At 35.8% G+C, this 18002-nt stretch overlaps 1 protein-coding gene across 4 annotated transcripts in view; it reads left to right on the top strand.

Moving 5' to 3' along the window:
* Positions 1 to 114: 114 nt before the first annotated feature.
* The window catches only part of TBC1D5 (TBC1 domain family member 5), a 325748-nt gene continuing 307860 nt past the window's right edge, over positions 115 to 18002 (top strand). For 3 of the 4 annotated variants that reach the window (XM_026842526.1, XM_026842528.1, XM_026842527.1), the window contains exons 1-2: positions 115 to 240; positions 9984 to 10053. The gene's annotated coding sequence lies outside the window, so the exon portion shown is untranslated. Of the gene's footprint in view, positions 241 to 1339; positions 1363 to 9983; positions 10054 to 18002 lie in introns of those variants that run through there. The other variant, XM_026842525.1, reaches the window with a different exon arrangement.

The following is an 18002-nucleotide window of genomic DNA, read 5'->3' on the forward strand; positions in this document are numbered from 1 at the left end:
TTTTTTTTTTTTTTTTTTTTTTTTTTTTTTTTAATTGGTGGTGGTGGTGGTTCTGGTGGCTGAAGAGGGAAGTTAAGGTCTTAATGATTTTTTGTTTTTTTTCCCCTTCAGGCCTAGAAAAAGAGTTTTTAGTAGCAGCTTGGTTTCCCTCCACTTTTCCTGCCCCAGAGCCTCTCTTCCTCCCTGTTCTCACCTATCTGACTCAGTCTGTGCTACCTGTCCAGTTTATTGCCATCAGCGGTAGATGTTTAACTGTCACACTTGTTTTTCCTTAGGATACAGTAGCTCAAGTGCTGTATAAGTCTGGATTTCAATGCAAGGGCTGCACTTAGTACATTTTAGCCAGTTGAGCGTTTTATACTCTTAATGTACCATACCCATCAGTAGTAGTTCAGTTTAGCTACGTGTCCTGTGGTATTATGCATCTTGGAGGCTTTATGGTCTGCTCTTAAGAAATAGTTGTTCTGTCATATTGGCATAACATTGCTTTTCGGTTTGTACGTGTGAATGTGAAAGAATCATGTTCCAATATGTACTGGAATAGTACCTGGGAGACGAGAATACTCTTCTAGTTCTGCCACTCATCTCCACAGCATCCATCCACTGCTTTATTCTCAGTAATCCTCCTTAACTTCCCTTACAAAGCCCTCTGAAACTTGGTTAAAAAGCACCACATAAGTATTTCTTTTCGGACCAATGGAACTTCATTAAAGTTATCTGTCAGTTCTATTACTTGCCACACACTAATTCAGCTATTTACTGTTAATACATCCTCCATGCAAACTAAGACTTAAGAAATGTTTTCCAAGTAAATGTGGGCTGATTGTTGGTATTGAAAATATTTGATGGTTGTGAAACAGACAGTGAAATTAGTCCTAGATCCTACCTCTCTCTGAATCACCATCCTCTGTTACATTTGTAACTTGCAGGTTGAAGTATCATAAGATCTAAAACTGGGCAATAAGAAATATACATTGTTTGTATATGATAATAATTTCTATTTTTGAAACCAGTCCTTTTTCTGGTAAATGTAATAATTGTCTGGGTTAACACAATTATGAATTACCAGTTGTCAGAGTTCTTTTTTATTGATACACATGGCCCATGTATAGACATCCAAGAAGTCATACATATATATACAATAGTAGCGATTACTGGAGTTGTTACAATTAATGTTGTAATACATTCAGACTGTCAGGTAAACACAGGGTTAGACACACCATACTTGAAAGAAATTGCTGAGGTTTTAAAACTTTTGGTATCTTTTCTTACTTGAAGTTGGTAACTGTTGCTGAGCCAACCACAGGAGCTTACCCCTTTATGAGCTGTGAACCTACACAGTAAACTTCAGTTCATAACAAAGTAAGACCATGAGCAATTACTATTTTTATATATAAATGCATACTGGGAATTTTTTTCCCCTCTAGATTTTATGGTGGCTCCATAATTTAGATACTACAAGTATGGTAAGCTATGAAAACTGAATGTTTCAAAATATACTGATGGCATCCTTTTGTTAGTGAGATGAAGACAAGAGTGTTCTTCAGCTTTGTAGGTGGGAAGGTGACTAAATAAGGCTTGTACTGGTAGCTTTGTTCAACGATTAATTAAACTGATTAGATTCTTAGACGTTTCACTTCATTTCAACCTCTCAGAAATCTGAGAAAAGCCACAAAGTTGATTTTTTTTTTTTTTTTACATCTAGTCTTTCAGTTTCTGCTTTAATATTAGCAAAGCTCACTTGTCACATATGAAGGGTTCAGAGCTTTTCTTAAAATACTGTGCCACCTGCAAGAGTGGCACTTACCTTTAAGAAATGTAAGTGAAAATGTTCCTCACATTTTTCCTTCCTTGCATTAGAGTGTTGGCTTTACTCAGGCGTTATTCTTTTCTCTTTTGTTTGCACTTGCATCTTTTGGACTTTGGTACTTTGTGTTAATGTGCAAGTAAAATGTGATTTGGTGGAAATGGCTTATATGTTCTCTGCCTGCGTATGATTTACACTAATGTTGAGATCATCTTTGCTGTCTCTGGGTTGTTGTTGCTATTATAACTTCATTTGTCACTGAGGAAGGGCTACGCAAAGAACTGTTTTACACTTTGCCCTTAAAGGGATTCTGTTGACAAAGTCTTAGAAAGTTTACTTTGTGCTCCATCCTTAGCAGTTTATCTTAAACTGTTAGGTATGCTGCTGTAATTGACAACAGCTGTTGCTGAGAATTGTGGAGGATAGACAGTTTCTAAGATAATCAGTTCCTAGTCCATTTGAGGCTTTGTTGATTAGCACGTGTAAGAGCATTTTGGATCAGGAGCCAGTGATGTCTGCAGAGTGCAAATGTGGTATGTTATCTAAACTGTTTGACTTAGACTCTACACTGCTCTCTAGAAGTCAGCTATAGGTTTTCTGTGCTTTTTTCTTCTAGCCCAGAAAAGTGCCCAAAGCAGTTCAGTCTGTAGTCTGTAAAAACACAGATCTTTGGCTGAGTTGTGCTCTCACATGAAGAAGATTGTTAAACATGATAGAAGGAATTGCTTGCCTGTGTTTGCTTGTCGTGTTAGCGAGGCTTAAACTCTTTCTTTCAGACCTCCAAAAGAAGGGACATAGCATTTCAGGTTTTTAGGAAGGTTGCTACTGTGGGCTGTGTTTTACTTAAGAATGTTTTTATCCGTTATCTAAATGTTGGTTGTTTTTTGGTTTTTTTTTCTGATTTTGCAGCTTCAGTGATCAAATACTTTCAAAAAAATGAATTGAAAATGATGCAGTTTGAGGTCACTGTCATATTGGATAACATTATAATCTGAGAATTCATATGCTTTTTATTGATGTTAAATAGAAAAAAGCATGATTACTCTGAATCTTATGGGAATATGTGTGTGACAGTCTTTGAGGAGAAATGGTTGACCATATTTATAATCTTAGAGTTGAAATAAGAAGCAAGAGCCAAACTGGAGCAGTTAGTCAAACTGTGTCCAGACCTTGGAGATGAACATTGAACATTTAGCATATTCTGGATAAAGGTTGATGAATCATAAAACAGAATAGAAATAGGTATTATGCCTCTGTTAATGATTAGATGTAGATTTCCCAAAAGCACCGAGCCATAATGTGACCTGAAGTCTGGTTAGAAATCATTTGAAGAGAACAGGAAGAATCACGTGCCATTGATGTTGAACTGAATGTAGCAGAAAAAAGACAGTATCATGGTATCCTGTGTTCTGTTTAAAAAAAACCCCAACATTTTCCGTCTGTACTGTTTAATTTGACGGGCTTTTTGTACTGTTAATGGGCTGACAAATCGTTATTTTAGGTTTATTAAAGAACATTATTACCACAATACTAATTAATCTAGTTGTGTGGATGTGAAAAGTTCATGTGCTTGCTTAAGTTGACTTGCATTTAGTACTGCATCACGTAGTAGTGCATTAGAGTGGGGATCAAATCTATCTTAATACATGAACATTTCACCTTAAATGTATTACGGCATCAGTTTTTGTCTCAATGGGTTTGTTTTCTGAACTTCTAGTTGGCTAAGCTGCTTTTTTTTTTTTTTTTTCCAAGTGTATCAAGATACTGAGAATCTACCATTTACTTCTCTGGATGACTTGTTTCAGTGATTCATCTTTTCCACTATTTAAAAATAAGGCATGCAATTATTGTTTGAATACATTTGAATGCATCTGTCTTTCACTGGTTCTTGTTATCACGTCTGAATTCTCTATCATATCAGACTGCCTTAAAACTTGATTTGTCCCTTTGACACTGTGTTTTCACTCCTCTGCATGGTGGCAGTCCCTAGCATTTAAAGACAGATACAGATTTTAAAATACATAGTTTTAAAAGAGCATCAACAGATCGTAGATTTGCTGGGCTGACTACCCTAGGACTCTTGGATAAGTTTAACAAGTATGCTGATTTAAAATGTTTGTCTCACAATGTTTTTTAACATCTGATCTGGAACATCTGTTTAACAAATGAGTTGGAAAGAAAATCAATATAATGTGATACAATTATACCATTTTGAATCTTTCCAACTATAGAATGAAAGTATTTATTGACTATTTTTGATCTTTCCTTACGATTTTTAACACTTGTGCCACCTCTGTCTAGTCATGGCCTTCTGCTGTTGTTGAGGTGGTGTTTATTGCTAATACTCTTGACTACATCATACGTGGATGTTTTAAGTGTCTCAGTTTCTACACTCTGTAACTCTTAATTTATGGTGATGGTGATGCAGCCTCTCCTTTTCTGCAGTGTTGGTCCTGCTTCCCCCCCCCCCTTACGTTTCATCTTGTTCTCAAAAACATCAGGTTTTGAACTTCTAGGATGAGCTGTAGGCAAACTTGTCCTCTTTGTTAGCTGTAGAATTGCCTGACCATAAATAAAAGCCCTCTTAAGGAAAATTTCCATTTTCATGTTTTTCTGTCTAGGATTTTTTTTCCCCATCAGTTTGGTTCATCATCCTTTTCAGCTTCAGAAATTTTGAAGATTTGGGAATATAAGTGTGTATATGCATCATATGTTTACATAGGTGTCAGTAATATCTATCTGGCTAGGTAATCTGATCATGATCGGTAATTCTTAGACTATGCCCAAGTTCTAGTCCAGTGATTTAATAATTTTAGCCATTACAGTGGGGTATGTGATCACTGGTTATGGTGAATGCTGTTAGGAAACTTGCTAATAATTTTTAAATCCTGTTATATTTACTGTTGGCTGCTAATATCCTGAGATATTAGATTTCATTATCAAAGATTTCAGTTTGCCATTTTCTTTCAGCACATTACAAATACAGGCTTACAAGAAAAATTCCAGTGTTCTCTAGTTTGAGCTGGTGGTCTGTAACAGACCTATGCTGTCACCACCTTCTGAGTGAGGTGTCTTACTTAACCCTTTGAACCACATATAGTCAGTATCCTTTGGTTCTGATCTATCAGATAATGAATTTCTGAACGACGTTTCTTGAAACCTGGATTGTGCCTGCTTGATAATAAGTGGTGTTTTAATCTCTAGTTTTTACACAAATGTACTTTTGACCTTTTCTTTTTCCTCGTGGGAAAAAGTATAGCTGTGTGATGTGTCTTGATAATAGACTTGAATTTCGAGAAGGTGTGGAACTTGTTGAAAGTTTAAAAAAAAAATTTCTAGACCTGTAGAAGTGAATTTTTGGCATGTTAGCATAAGAATTTTACCTAGCACCAGATGAATTGTCATCTGGGCCATTGTTTTGTCACTTACAGTGTTCAGCAGCAGGTGTTTTAAAGGAAGTTTACAATTGTGGAATAATCATCATATTGTGGAGCTCCTCAAATTTTTGTCAGTTTATGAGTTTATGGTGCTGATCCCTAGTGTTCTTCAGCCTATTTTTTTCTTGTTGATACACAATTTTATATAGATGGTTATTTTCATTATCCATGGCTATATGTAATATTTTTACAAATTTTACAATGTTGTATTTATAATCTACATTCCCCCATCATGCTCAGCACTCTCTTCTGAATTGTTAAGAGTAGCTTAAAGCACAGTGGTTACTCAGGACGCTGATGATTAGTTCTTAACTGCTGTGCTTTAGCTGTGTCAACAACAAATTCGATTTGTCAGCATGCTGTCCATTTACTTATATTTTTTTAACATCACTAATCTGACATGGTGTTGATGAATATGATTGTTTTCTGGGTCCTGAAATTTTCCATTAACAGTGTGACCAGTGATTCCTGCATCCTGTAGGATATAGATTTACACACCCTTTCTTCCAACCTGTTTTTTTCCTCCTGTCATTGTTCACAGCCAGGCAACATCTCTATCTGGATAAGATCTGCCTATATTTTACTGATTGAAGCTTGACATGTTGCAGAGTTGAAAACTGTTGATTTCTTTTCTGATCTTCCCCAACAGATTCTCTTTCAAAATCAATATTATTTTCTTAAACCCTGATTAATTTTTCTGTCATCTCTGCATTTAAATGATTTGTCAGTGTTCCCACTGACCTTTCAGATGTAAGTTTAACCTCTGTTGAAAGTAGAGACTTTTAAGCCTGTAATGGTATGTTTCATGTTTATTTTGTAATCATTCTCATATCAGCATGCTTGCTACACTGTAAATCTGAGTAAGAGGATCCAGTGTCAAGGTGGTATTTTGATTTCTTGTACCTTCTTAACTGAACTTCATCTGTAGTATTAATGATTAACATTTAGTAGTTTTGAAGAGCCTTTCATCTATAAATGAAAGTAGCATTAATGATTTTCAGAGAGAGAGAAGTGATTTATTTAAGGCCAAACAACAATTCAAAGGGGAAGCTCCAGTTAGAACCCAGATTTTATAATGTCCCATCACAGCTAGTACAAGAATACGCTGTAAAATATTTAATAGATCACACAATTTAAATGAGCTTGTTAAATGGGAGAAATGAAAAGTAATTTAGACATGTTAAATAGTAGACTATGTAAAAGAAATTTTAGAAGCAGAGTGAAAGAGTAGATATAAGGAGAATAATACTAATGCTTATGAGACAAATATAGGTAATTTTTTAGTATACTTCTCTTACTGTAAATCTGCTAGGTTATTTCATAATTGTGCTGGGGAAGATAATGAGGTTATTAATTTTTTTAGTGAGAAGAGTGGCTCTCAGTTGATACTCATGCTTATTTTGCATGTCCTGCTTCCTATAAAACTTATCTGTACTTTCAGAATGGTGGCTTGAACACCTGCAGCATATACAGCCTGTTAATTCTATTGGATCCACATATTTAAAAACATATGTGGGAGCCTTGCTTATCTTTCAGTTATTCATGAGTCAATGGCATAGTGTTTCCTCCTTTAGGCCTGACTCATTTTTAATTTACTTCATTTACACAGATGCCTATGGTGCTAATAAATATACACAGTTTGGGGGAAGTTAATAAATTCAAATACATAACTGGGCAATTCTTTTATATATGTGTTTGTGTGTTTTTTTTCGTAGACTGAATACTGAATCTGGTGCTGCTTGTGATGATACCTTTTAAAGTTTGTTATACCCCATAATCTTTATGTACAATGTATTAAGTAGTCAAGGCTAACAGGCTAAAGATTTCACCTCCTTTGGTTTTCATTGTAGATTCACATTTATAAAACAAAACTAAGCTTGTTGTGCGCTGGAAGTTTAACTGCTTCATGAAAATATGTAACAGATAACACTGAAAACATTTTCTTTTGAAGTGTGCAGAAATCTGGACTCCTGTATATTTAATTTTTGTGGCTGGATGACAGAAGAGTGGATGAGAGCAAGTAGAGGAAAGTACAATAAGCAGGAAGTTTCTGGCTTCCTGTAGTCAGAGGAAACTCGTGTCCCAGTCAGTGGAAACGTTTGTTCTGAACGCATCAGTGGTATATGTTCATTGTTCATTTAAATCATTTAGTCAAAAGTCAGTGTCTTGAACACTGAAAAAAAAGGAATAAAAAAGTTAGCATTTTAGATTGCTGGAGGGTGTGTGTTACAGTTAGGATCTGGATTTTATTTTGTTTTCCAAATGCACTTTTCAAAGAAGTCATCAAGTCAGAAGAAACGAGAACGCTTTATGAATGCGGGTAAACTTAACTTTTTTTTGTTCATGAATTTATTTCACAGTTTTCTGGGGAAGTACTTATGTCAGCATGAAATACTCTGAAATTTGATGAAGTTGGGACTTCATGTATTACTTTAAACAAGTTCATTCTGGGCAACTATTTCTACTTTGAAATTAAAAATTTGTTCCTATATAGCATTTCTGAAAAACCCAACCAGCTGAATTAACTTTTTCCCTACTCTGGCTAGGTGTAAGGCAGTATGAATATTTTACATTTACTTTAGTGTCCCTTTTTTACGAAGTTCCCCTTTGTAGTCAGGGTGTAGTCACCTAGTAGAAAACTATTTGGGTTTTTGGATTGTGCAGTGGTCCCAACTTTTAATTATTCTACTACTCATGAGTCATGATTTGAAGATTGCTTGATTCGGGTGCGAGATGGCAGTTGAGGCTCAACTGCAAGTCAGGGAATTGGAAAGAGGTTTAAGGGATAGACAAAATGCGTAATTATAGAGCTGGATATACCTTCTCCATTTCTAGCTAGTTGCCAGCTGTTTGTGGCCCCTTTCATAGTACAAATTTTTCATAACTGTATATGGACCTGAGCAGTTTGCTGGTTGCATTTGTTTCCCACCTTTGATAACAGAAGATGTTGATTTGACACACCTTCTAGATAAGATGTCAAACTTCAGTTTGCAGAGATGCAAAAGCTGCCCTGTCTTTTGTGTCTTATGACTTTTGTCTTGAGCCTTAAGTACATTCGTAGAATGAAGTGAGAGGAATTCTGCACCTGAAAATTGAAAACATGCATTGGAGAGATACAAGTTAATATTAATTTTTAATAACGATATCAGATGATGATGACAGACATATACTTGGTGCAGTCATGCTGCCTCTACCCACAAATGAAAAATCCATTTATTGCAAGGTTCAGTCCTTATCAACTGAGTTGGGAGGAGCAAAGGATGGTAGCAGCTGCTGTCACTGGACATAGCTCCACTTTGATGTCGTGCACGATGGGGATGGATTGAAGTACACATTTGGAATGAACAAGTGGAACTCTCAGCTGTTGCAAATCCAACTGAGATGCTTTAAACATATTCCTGTGCACTCTGCAGCCTCAGTGGTTGGAGAAAGTCCTAATTTGTTTCTAGTACGATACATGTTTTTGATCTGTTTTTTGGGGATTTTAGATTAAATGTCAAAGATCTTGTATATTAGAAGAAAAGTATTTTATCTGTAAGTCAGTATTCAAAACTGACATATGCCAGGAATTAGAGCATGTTGTTGCTGTTTAATAGCTGTTGGGTGAGACTAGATTTTTACATTAATTTACAGTAATAGTGTATGATCAGTCGTGAGTATAATTTCCACTGTGAGTAATTTTATCTGAGAAGAGGGTAAATGCGGGCTGAGCGAACATCATTTTACTCCTTGTAACAGCTTACCCAGGTTGGGATAAAAGTATGTTGATAAACTTACTCTGCAATTTTTGTAGGTTGACTGGATGGAGTACTTCATTTTCTAGAACTGCTCTTTCTTATCAGTCCATGAGCATGTTAGACACCTCCTAATACAGCTGGTCAGTCTTTTGCCAGTGTTTTGAGGTAACTTTTGGTTAATCTCCCATTTTCTATTATGCTCAGGTGCTTCATACTCACACCATCCCCTTCCAGAAGTAGCTGGAATCAATCTAGCTCAAGCCATACAAGCTTGAGAAAGAAGAAAGGCTGGATGCAACGTGGATGACTAGTGCTTAAACCAGTGGGTTTATGAGGAGAACCTTCGCTATTTTTTTTTTTTTTTTTTTTTTTTTTTTGGTAAATACCGAGCATTTCTTTTGGATCCTTCTTAGTGGTTTCTATGCAGTCTCGCTCTGCCCTAATGCTTGCAGCCCTGAACTTGTCTGAGCATGAAAGAACCTAGCATACTTCTGAGATTCCACCTTCTGGAAAAGTGAAATAAAATTAAGCACAACAAAACAGAACATATGTCTTGAACCGTTGCTGGCCATTATTCTTTTTTGGTTTGTTTTTTTACAGTGCATGTCTCAACGTTTTGTTTGTCTGATTTTTGTGCATGTCAGTGCTCCTCTGCTTGTATGTTTTCAAGCTCTGAATAGGTCCAGCTGCAACAGAAATAATTGTAAGTTAGTGTTGGGGGTTAACCACAGTAGGCAGCTAAGCACCACATAACTGCTCACTGGAAAAGAAATGTGGGCAAGGAGAAACAAATACACTACCAATAAAGATACAGTTTTAGATACTGAAGCAGATTGTATTGGCTAAGTGCATTTGTGGGAGTGACTGCAGACTTATAAGGGTTTTTACTAAGGTTGTCTTTGATTATTGTAAAATGGCATGCAATTATGAAGATGCAGAGAAAAAGAGTAATGTAAAATTGCTGATGAGAGGCTTGATCATTAAAGATGACTATCTTTACAGTTATTGAAGACTTTGGCAACCAATTAGAAGATCATTTTAGAGCTTGCGCACTGCATGGATTGATTGGGAGGTGACTTAGATTGCATGGGAAAGTGGGGAAAGTGAGAATTTTAGATGTATAGGCAGGTTGACTCTTACATGTATAGGTCTTATTAAAAGCAACAAGAACAACAACAAAGATTCAGATGAGATCTGAATATATTGGAAGATGATGGAGGAGCTGATGAAGATCACCTCCTCATTTAGAACCTGAAATAGTGACAAAGATGTATTTGCTACTGAGAAAGAAAAACTGGTCAAGGATTTCTCATTTTTCTCACTCAGTTTGCTTTTGAAAGAAAGGTATCTGGAGTAGTGCATTACATTAAACTGACACTTTTTCTGAAGTGCTTGGTATACTGTCTGTACTTTCTCCTCTAAAAAAAAAAAAAAAAAAAGACTGAAGTTGCCAGCAAGTCTCTAAATTGTTAGTATTGTATTTTTAGCTAATGTTTCTTACACACCCTGTTCAGACAACTTCTAAAATTATTATTTAGGTTAACTTCAGAATAAGTCAAGGTTGGGCAGCAGTTTCATTTTTTCAATGTGAGAGAATTTATCTTTCAAAGTCCTGAGTTACAGTTTGCAATGATTTCATCATTGAAAAGTATCCTGAACTGACAGCAATAAATTAACTGCCATTTCACTTGAGGCTCATTCCTGTCTACATTTAAGAATTTTGCCTGGTGAAATGTTATGGCCATGCCAATTTTATTCTTGTTCATTTTGCTTAGTTTTGAAGGAAGCGAAACAAGTGTCCCTTCCAGAATTCTGTTGCAACAGCTAGTAATGGGTGTCTCATGATTCATTGCTATGTCTGTTTGTAGCATCCACTGGATGCTATGGCTTTTCATGTACTCCCTTCTGATATGATAACCTCTTCCCTATACCTTGAGATAGATTTTTGTATTTTTACTATCTTTACAGGATGATACAAAGTATTTTTACTACCATTTAACATTTGCCTTTTCTGAGGCAGAAGCTGTTTTACTGTCAGTTCCTCTTAAAGTCTGTGCCACCATTATGATATATTGACTTGAAGACAGAGGTAAAGGATGACAGACAGTGAAATGAAATTGAAATGCAAGTAGACTTTCTAATTGCATGTACTTGTAAACAAATGGAAAAACATTTAACTGACATCTGTCATCTTGCAGAGGTGAAAGACAGAGGAAGAAGCTCTCTTTTCTACACAGGACATTTGCTTTGATACCTTCTCACAGCTCTAGCTTTGCCATCCAGCCTCTTTAGTGTTTCTGAAGTGGACTGTCTTAGAGCCAGAGCTCAGAGTTCAACGCCCTGCTGTAAGCTTTGTCATCTGCAACAGTTGGTCACTGATCATCTAACTGCACCAACCCTGCATCCATGGATATATATAAGTTACAATCGTTCTTGAAGAACTGGTTATTTTACTAAATACTATGATGAAAGAAAAAAACAAAAACAAAACCCCAAACTCCCTGTGTCCTCAACTGACCTGATCTCTTGAGGAGAATTCGTACATGACCTGTCTAATAGAAAAGATCTGGCACCGAGTCTGGAATAGCTGCCCCCTTATTAGTGATCCAGATGTATGTTGATGATGGAATGGCAGAGATCTATCTGCTCTAGGTCTAGAGGGAATGTCAGTGATGAGGTGAGATTAAATCTGTACTTTTGTTTCCCTCTGCCCAATTAAACCTTCATTTGAAATGCCCTTCTGCAGAAATACAGTGCAGAGTGACTGATAACCATGAGGGGTTGCTCAGTTTTTGCCCTCTTGTACACATTGTCAAATCCTGCCAAGTGACATTTGGCAGGGAATGTAAAAGGAAATGCCTGTCACCAGAAACAAGCAAATAAAAAACGACACTGTACTGAATGGGTATGGCTACATCTGAATTTAATCCCAGTCTGTTGACTGGGAGCAATAGAAGTCTTAGGTAATGACCTCTACATTGCTTAGAACAATCACCTTTATTTTGTTTGGCTGGATGTCCCCTGATCATGCCCTGGCCAAAGCTGAATTCTCTTTTTGCTTTGATTTTTCTCTTGACACTTTTTAATGATCAGTAAGGTGTGTATAAAGACAATTGATAATGTATTACAGACTAAGGAAAACTGTTCTCATTCATTGATTGAAATACTTGTGCATGGTGTCACACATCTTTGACCATTCAGCTGTGGTGGATCTTGACACATGTTCTTGAGTCACCCACTATGTCTTGGTTATGACAGTTTATGAAATGAATTTTCAAGTAGCACCTGTTCTTTTAATTCTCTAATGAATTTAAAAAAATATTTGGCTTTTGTTTCTTTTTTATCATAGTAGGTACTGGGAGATTTTTAATGTTTAATTAGTGTAAAAGTTGCTGTGTATACATATAAGCATTTTAGAATTGCAATTGGATATATAAACCTTACATATATGCATGGTATTATAAGCAAATGATCTCTTTGCTTTCAACGAATCTTGATCCTAAGAAGGTATCTGAAGCATTCTGGACAGAGAACAGCTGTCATTCCTAGAACAGCATTGGAATGTGCAGATGTGGGGAAAAAAGCTGGACAAAACTGTTCTGTGATAGCTTGCCACATGAGCTTTCTTCCACCATGCTGTTAGTGCTGCCTCAGTCCATCAAAGGTTTCCTGCAGTCGTATAGGTGGATCACATTTACTAAAGTTTTGCTACCCTCAGTGACTGATTTGTGGATAAAGACAGTGTTATGGCAGCTGGTCTTGTATTACAGCTAGTGAAATGGTTCATTCTTAGACTTGGACTGTGAGAGCACAACAAAGCTTTGAAATATGTAGGAGTAAATGTAAATTAGACTTGGATTTATTAAGAACTTTTAGTTTGTATCTTAGTTTTAGTTCTTCAGCTCACTCTCTTAAGTGATCAGCAATATAGTCAGTGAATTGAGAATTTTTGTTTGAGGAATCTCTAGTTCAGCATGTGGAATAAAGGAGGGTGGCTTTGAATGGTGACCCAGACTAATAATTAAACGCACAACTGTGTTGGTAATCCTTGAGTGATGTACGTTGTCTTCATGTTATCTTGTCATGTGACTGGAGGACAGAGGTGCAGCAGATTCCTTTTTAAGTTTTAGATTATGTGAAGTTTGTATTCATAATGTACCTCTTTGGATCCTGAAGGTAATCCCTCATAATAAAAAATGTTAAAGAACTTTAGAATGCATTTTCTAAGTTGATGTGTTTTGCATTAGTAAAAGTACAGAAAATTGGGATAGGGTATAAAACTTACATCTGCATTACCCCTGCTGTTAATGGTTGGCTTGGCTTCATATTTAGATTTGGGACTTTAACTGATATTCATTAGTTAAGCTATTTTCTTTTTTTAGTAAGTATTACTTGCATTGTGTGTGGGAATATAAGGTAGTGGGAAATTTAAGGAGTGGGTATTAGTAATGGTAAGCACTCTGTATAGGTAGCCTATGCCATCTCTTTCTCGCAAGCATGATGGTTTCATGAAATTGGTTTACTGTCAAGTACTGCCTTACTGAAAACAGCTTACCTTACTGAACCTTACTGAAAACAGATTTAACAGTAGTATAGAGAATTACTTCAATGCAGTTCATTTTTTAAACCTAGTTCACATAGAGCATATATTCTTTGGCTTTTTCTAGCATTTGAGAGGATTTCTGTTGTCTTGTTTTACTGTTCTGAAGGCATTTGTGTTTGTTACAGAAATTAATTGATCTGATCAGGGTCAGAGGAAATATCTCTTGGTTGCCCATATGTTTTTGCCGCACGTCAAACAATACGCTTGTTATTGTTATGAATTCTTATGTAAAATGGATAGTAAGGTGCTGGTATGGCTAAGTGAAATAATGCATTACTTTCTGGATACTTGCTGATGAAACACTTAGTTTGTGAAGTCAAATATTGAAGATACGGACTTCAGCATGCTTAAGATTTGTTCCAGGAAAGAAAAATTGGTTTATACTTGTAAGTTCTGACTGAATTCACTGTTGACTTCAGTGGTGGAAGGACCTGCAGCTAGACAAACTTGAACTGACCAATATAGTTATAATCAAAATAAATTTACTGGAGGTTAGAGGGTGTGCACCAATCAGTGAAGTTAAACTATTGTCTATCCATTGCTTCTGGCTCTGTTTCTCATCATTAACTGTTTATTTCTGCTGTTACTTTTCTGTAGTGGTTATGGCATCTGCAGTATGTTAACTTTAGTTTACTTGGTATGAGTTAAAAATTTGTTTCACATAAAGTCATACCTAAAATTAAAAAGTAGACATTGATGAATGTGATTTTTGATGAGTAGCAGCAGAAATTTATAAATATACTGTAAAATTACACTGGAAGATACATTGAAAAGGATTTAGTGAATGTAGGCTTTTTTTTTTTTTTTTTTTAATTAGAACTGTGAAGTAAGGATGGGCAGAATTATGTAGGACCTTAGAGCTGATGCAGAGAATCAGGAGTTCAGGAAGGATGACTAAAGATAATTTCTGAACAGAAAGTATGGTATTTGTAATTACGTTTATTTGAGTTAAGACCATGAAATAATGTCTCTTAAGGCTGTTAGTCTTTAAATGGGATGAATTTTAGATTCTGATCTGTGTCAGTTAAGTGTTTTGTCTTAAAATCTTCTGGGTAGCAATCCAGTTGCCACGTGACTAATAAAATATGAATACTTTGGAGTTTATTCAGTGAACAGATTTGAACAATTGTTCAGATTTAGAAAGCAAAAGAAAAAAAAATTGGTTAAAAGCTGTTTAAAACCTTAAAGTATGTGTTAATAAGAAGTCTTGGTGCTGGAATTTAGGTGAGAGAAGCCAAAATAAGATTAGTTGGAAAAAAAACAGTCCTGTGGTTGTTTATGGGCCTAGGTCATACACATTTGCGTTGCTAACACATTTTTAGTGTGATTAAAAGTATCCAGAATTTCTGACATCAAAAAATTCATTGTGCAGAAAAACCCGACAGGATTCTTTATTGTTGGCTGCAGTGTTATGTTTGGCTTTGAAGAAACTGACTTGTTTCACAGTTTCAGTCAAAGATCAACGCAATCATTTGAGCCTTGACTTTCTTTTCCAGCAGTCTGACAGAGCTGGCAGCGTTTTCTTCTGTCAGGCTTTTGTTGTTTAAGATAAACTCTTTGACTCACTGACATTGTAATGAGGAGTAAACAAGCCCTATTTCTTTGCGACAATTTGTAGTATGTTTCTAGTGGATTCTGAATTTAACAGTATTGGTTTAACAGTTGTTAAGTCATGTAGCTGTAGTAAACTTCTTTACTAGTGGTAACTGTGTTGAGGAAATGAGTATCACAGCCCCATATGGAAGGGCTTATCTTCAGTCCTGATGGTATCAACTTCTGCCCTCTGATGCTATCTGTCTGCTTGCTTTAGAATGCTGTCTCCTCAGTTCTTCTGCATTTAACCACTCCTTTGTAGTCTCTGGATTTCAAATGTCCTGGTTGGCCTTTTTTTCCCACTGATAAATGTGTTAGGTATTTCCAGGTCCACCTGTGCTTCTGATCAACTACATGAATGAACATTCTAATACATGGGGCTTAAAAATATGTGTCTGTCTGAGGATAGGTACTCAAAAGGCTTTTAGTCTTTAAAAGGATGTTGCTGAGAAGCAGAGTTTTAAATTTCATGCAATTTCAGTGATTAGAGAACAGTGGTGTCCCTTAAAACCACCGTAAGAATCAACATCTATGAATACTGATCCTGTCAGGTATATAAACATCTGAAGCCTTCTGGATCTCTGATGTTAAAAGACAACAGGATATAGTGTCTTAAAGAACCTTTAATGAAAATAAGGTTTAAAAAAAAAAAAGAGAAGATTAATGAATTCAAGATTGCATTGAGGTTTTTTATAAATTTCTATTCTGTGTTCTACCCAAACAAATTTTACCTTCATTTACTTCTCAGTGGTCGGTGTCTATTCACTGTGCAGTTTATTGTTCATTGATGACATTTTCAGCAGGCCTGAAAGTTATGATAATTAGGTAACAAAAGTTAAAGGAAAGTTATGCTGGCATAATTATTTGAGGAAATTTGCCTCCTGTATTCCAGATTCCATATGAGGGAAGCTAAAGCATTATTTCCATGATTTTTCCATACTTCCACACAGTCCATTAATGTTGAAATCTGTCATTAACAAGTGAAACTGTGTAATCAGAATAGAGAACAGGTTACTGCTTATTTACCTAGAAAATGAAGATTGGGTAATTCTGAATACCCTCCACTGGGGTTTTGTTGTAAAGTTTTAGGTAAGAAAATAATCTCTTTAGGATAAGGAAAAGATAAATCTTACATGCATCCCAAGGTCAATGTATTGGAGTTGTTCTTTGGAAAATCAGCAGTGCATGTTCCTTGATTTGAGGCTCTGTGAACAATTCCGTGCAGACATAAGTTTTCCACTCGGTGAACAAAAAGACCAGGAAGAGACAAAATCTCAGATGGTTTGGAAACACTAAGTCAACAAAACTCTAGCATGACGGAATGGTGGTGCCATTGCCACCACTTTAATTTTTTGGCTACCTCAGTTGCTGGAGCACTCCCATCGGTCATGGGAGATCAGGGTTAATAAAGACATTTTTGCACTGGGGAATTATCTTGTACCTGTTACCCCCTAGACCGCTGCTGGAAATTTTGGGTATGACATGCTTACAGTCTCCTGTCTAATATAAAGTTTCCTATTGTATAAATTAGAAATTCACTGAGGCTACAAATGGATTCAGGTGACCTATATGATGGGTGGATACCGTAATCGACAGAGAAAAGACTAAATCTCAGTGTATCCCTGACAATGCACATTTTTATACAAAGTGAAATGGAGATGAAAGTGAGAGCATGAATGGCTGCTCTCAAGTAGAGGAGGGATTGGCTTTGTCTCAATCCTCAAACTACACGCACCTTGGTCCAAGGAGGGTACTACTTATTTTTAGTCAGGTAATGACAAGGTTCTTTTTGACTGTGTGCTGCCTGTGTAGATTGAATAACAGGTATCATGATCATCGCCAAACACTGATCAAACTGGAGACGAACAAAAGCTGAGGATCATATACTTATTTTTCTTTTCCACTGGTAATTGTAACTATAAGAAGTGTCATACATAGTTCATTAAACGATTACATTAATAATTCTAAACACAGTAAAGGGGATAATGCATCTATATATATATATATATATATATGCTTTTAATTGAATTAGCTTTAAAAAGCATTCATACAGGTACGTTTAGTTAATCATCAATTACCATAGATAGTGAAGGTTCTGTATGGAAAATAACAAGGGTCCTGATTTAGAGGTGGCACAATAAAAGAGGTTTTATTTAGTTGGAAAAAGTTATTTTGTTGTTTTCAGCTCACATTGGAAATTGAAACACCTAATATGTAATGCATAAAGAAGAAAAAATAGCAACCGTTTGTCCCCCATGTAGAAATTAAGTACACAGTTGCTAATCAAGCATTTTACCCAATTTAAATCTAACATGTGGAATCCTTCCATTATAAGAACTTAATGTGGAATCCTTTTCTTCTATTATAAGAACTTAAATTCTGTACCTGATTCCATTAATGAATTACTAAACCTGCTCAAACTTGTAACAGAAAAGAGGTGAGTGCAGTACCATTATGTCATGCAAAATATTAATTTGATTTAATGAGATATTTAGTTAAAGGAGTGTAAACAGTGAAGGTGTACAAAATATATGAACTAAGTCTTTGCCTAAAATAACAAAAATTGAATTTTTGGATATCCAAACAATTCAGAGATATAATTTAATGTAGGCATAATGGTCTTGTTAAGTCAGTAGTTAATGTTCTCATAATAACATTAATTCTGTCTTCCTTCAGGTACTTTATATAGCATAGTCACTGCTATGTAATTTACTACCTATAGGATTCCCATTGATGATCATTATCTCAAAAAGCTTCTGAAATCTTCACAATTGTCTTTTTCAGTGTCCTTTGTGTTTAAGTTTTCTTTATTAAATAAAAAACAG

Source organism: Athene cunicularia (assembly GCF_003259725.1).
Source record: "Athene cunicularia isolate RWA chromosome 2 unlocalized genomic scaffold, athCun1 chr2_part1, whole genome shotgun sequence".
NCBI lineage: Eukaryota > Metazoa > Chordata > Aves > Strigiformes > Strigidae > Athene > Athene cunicularia.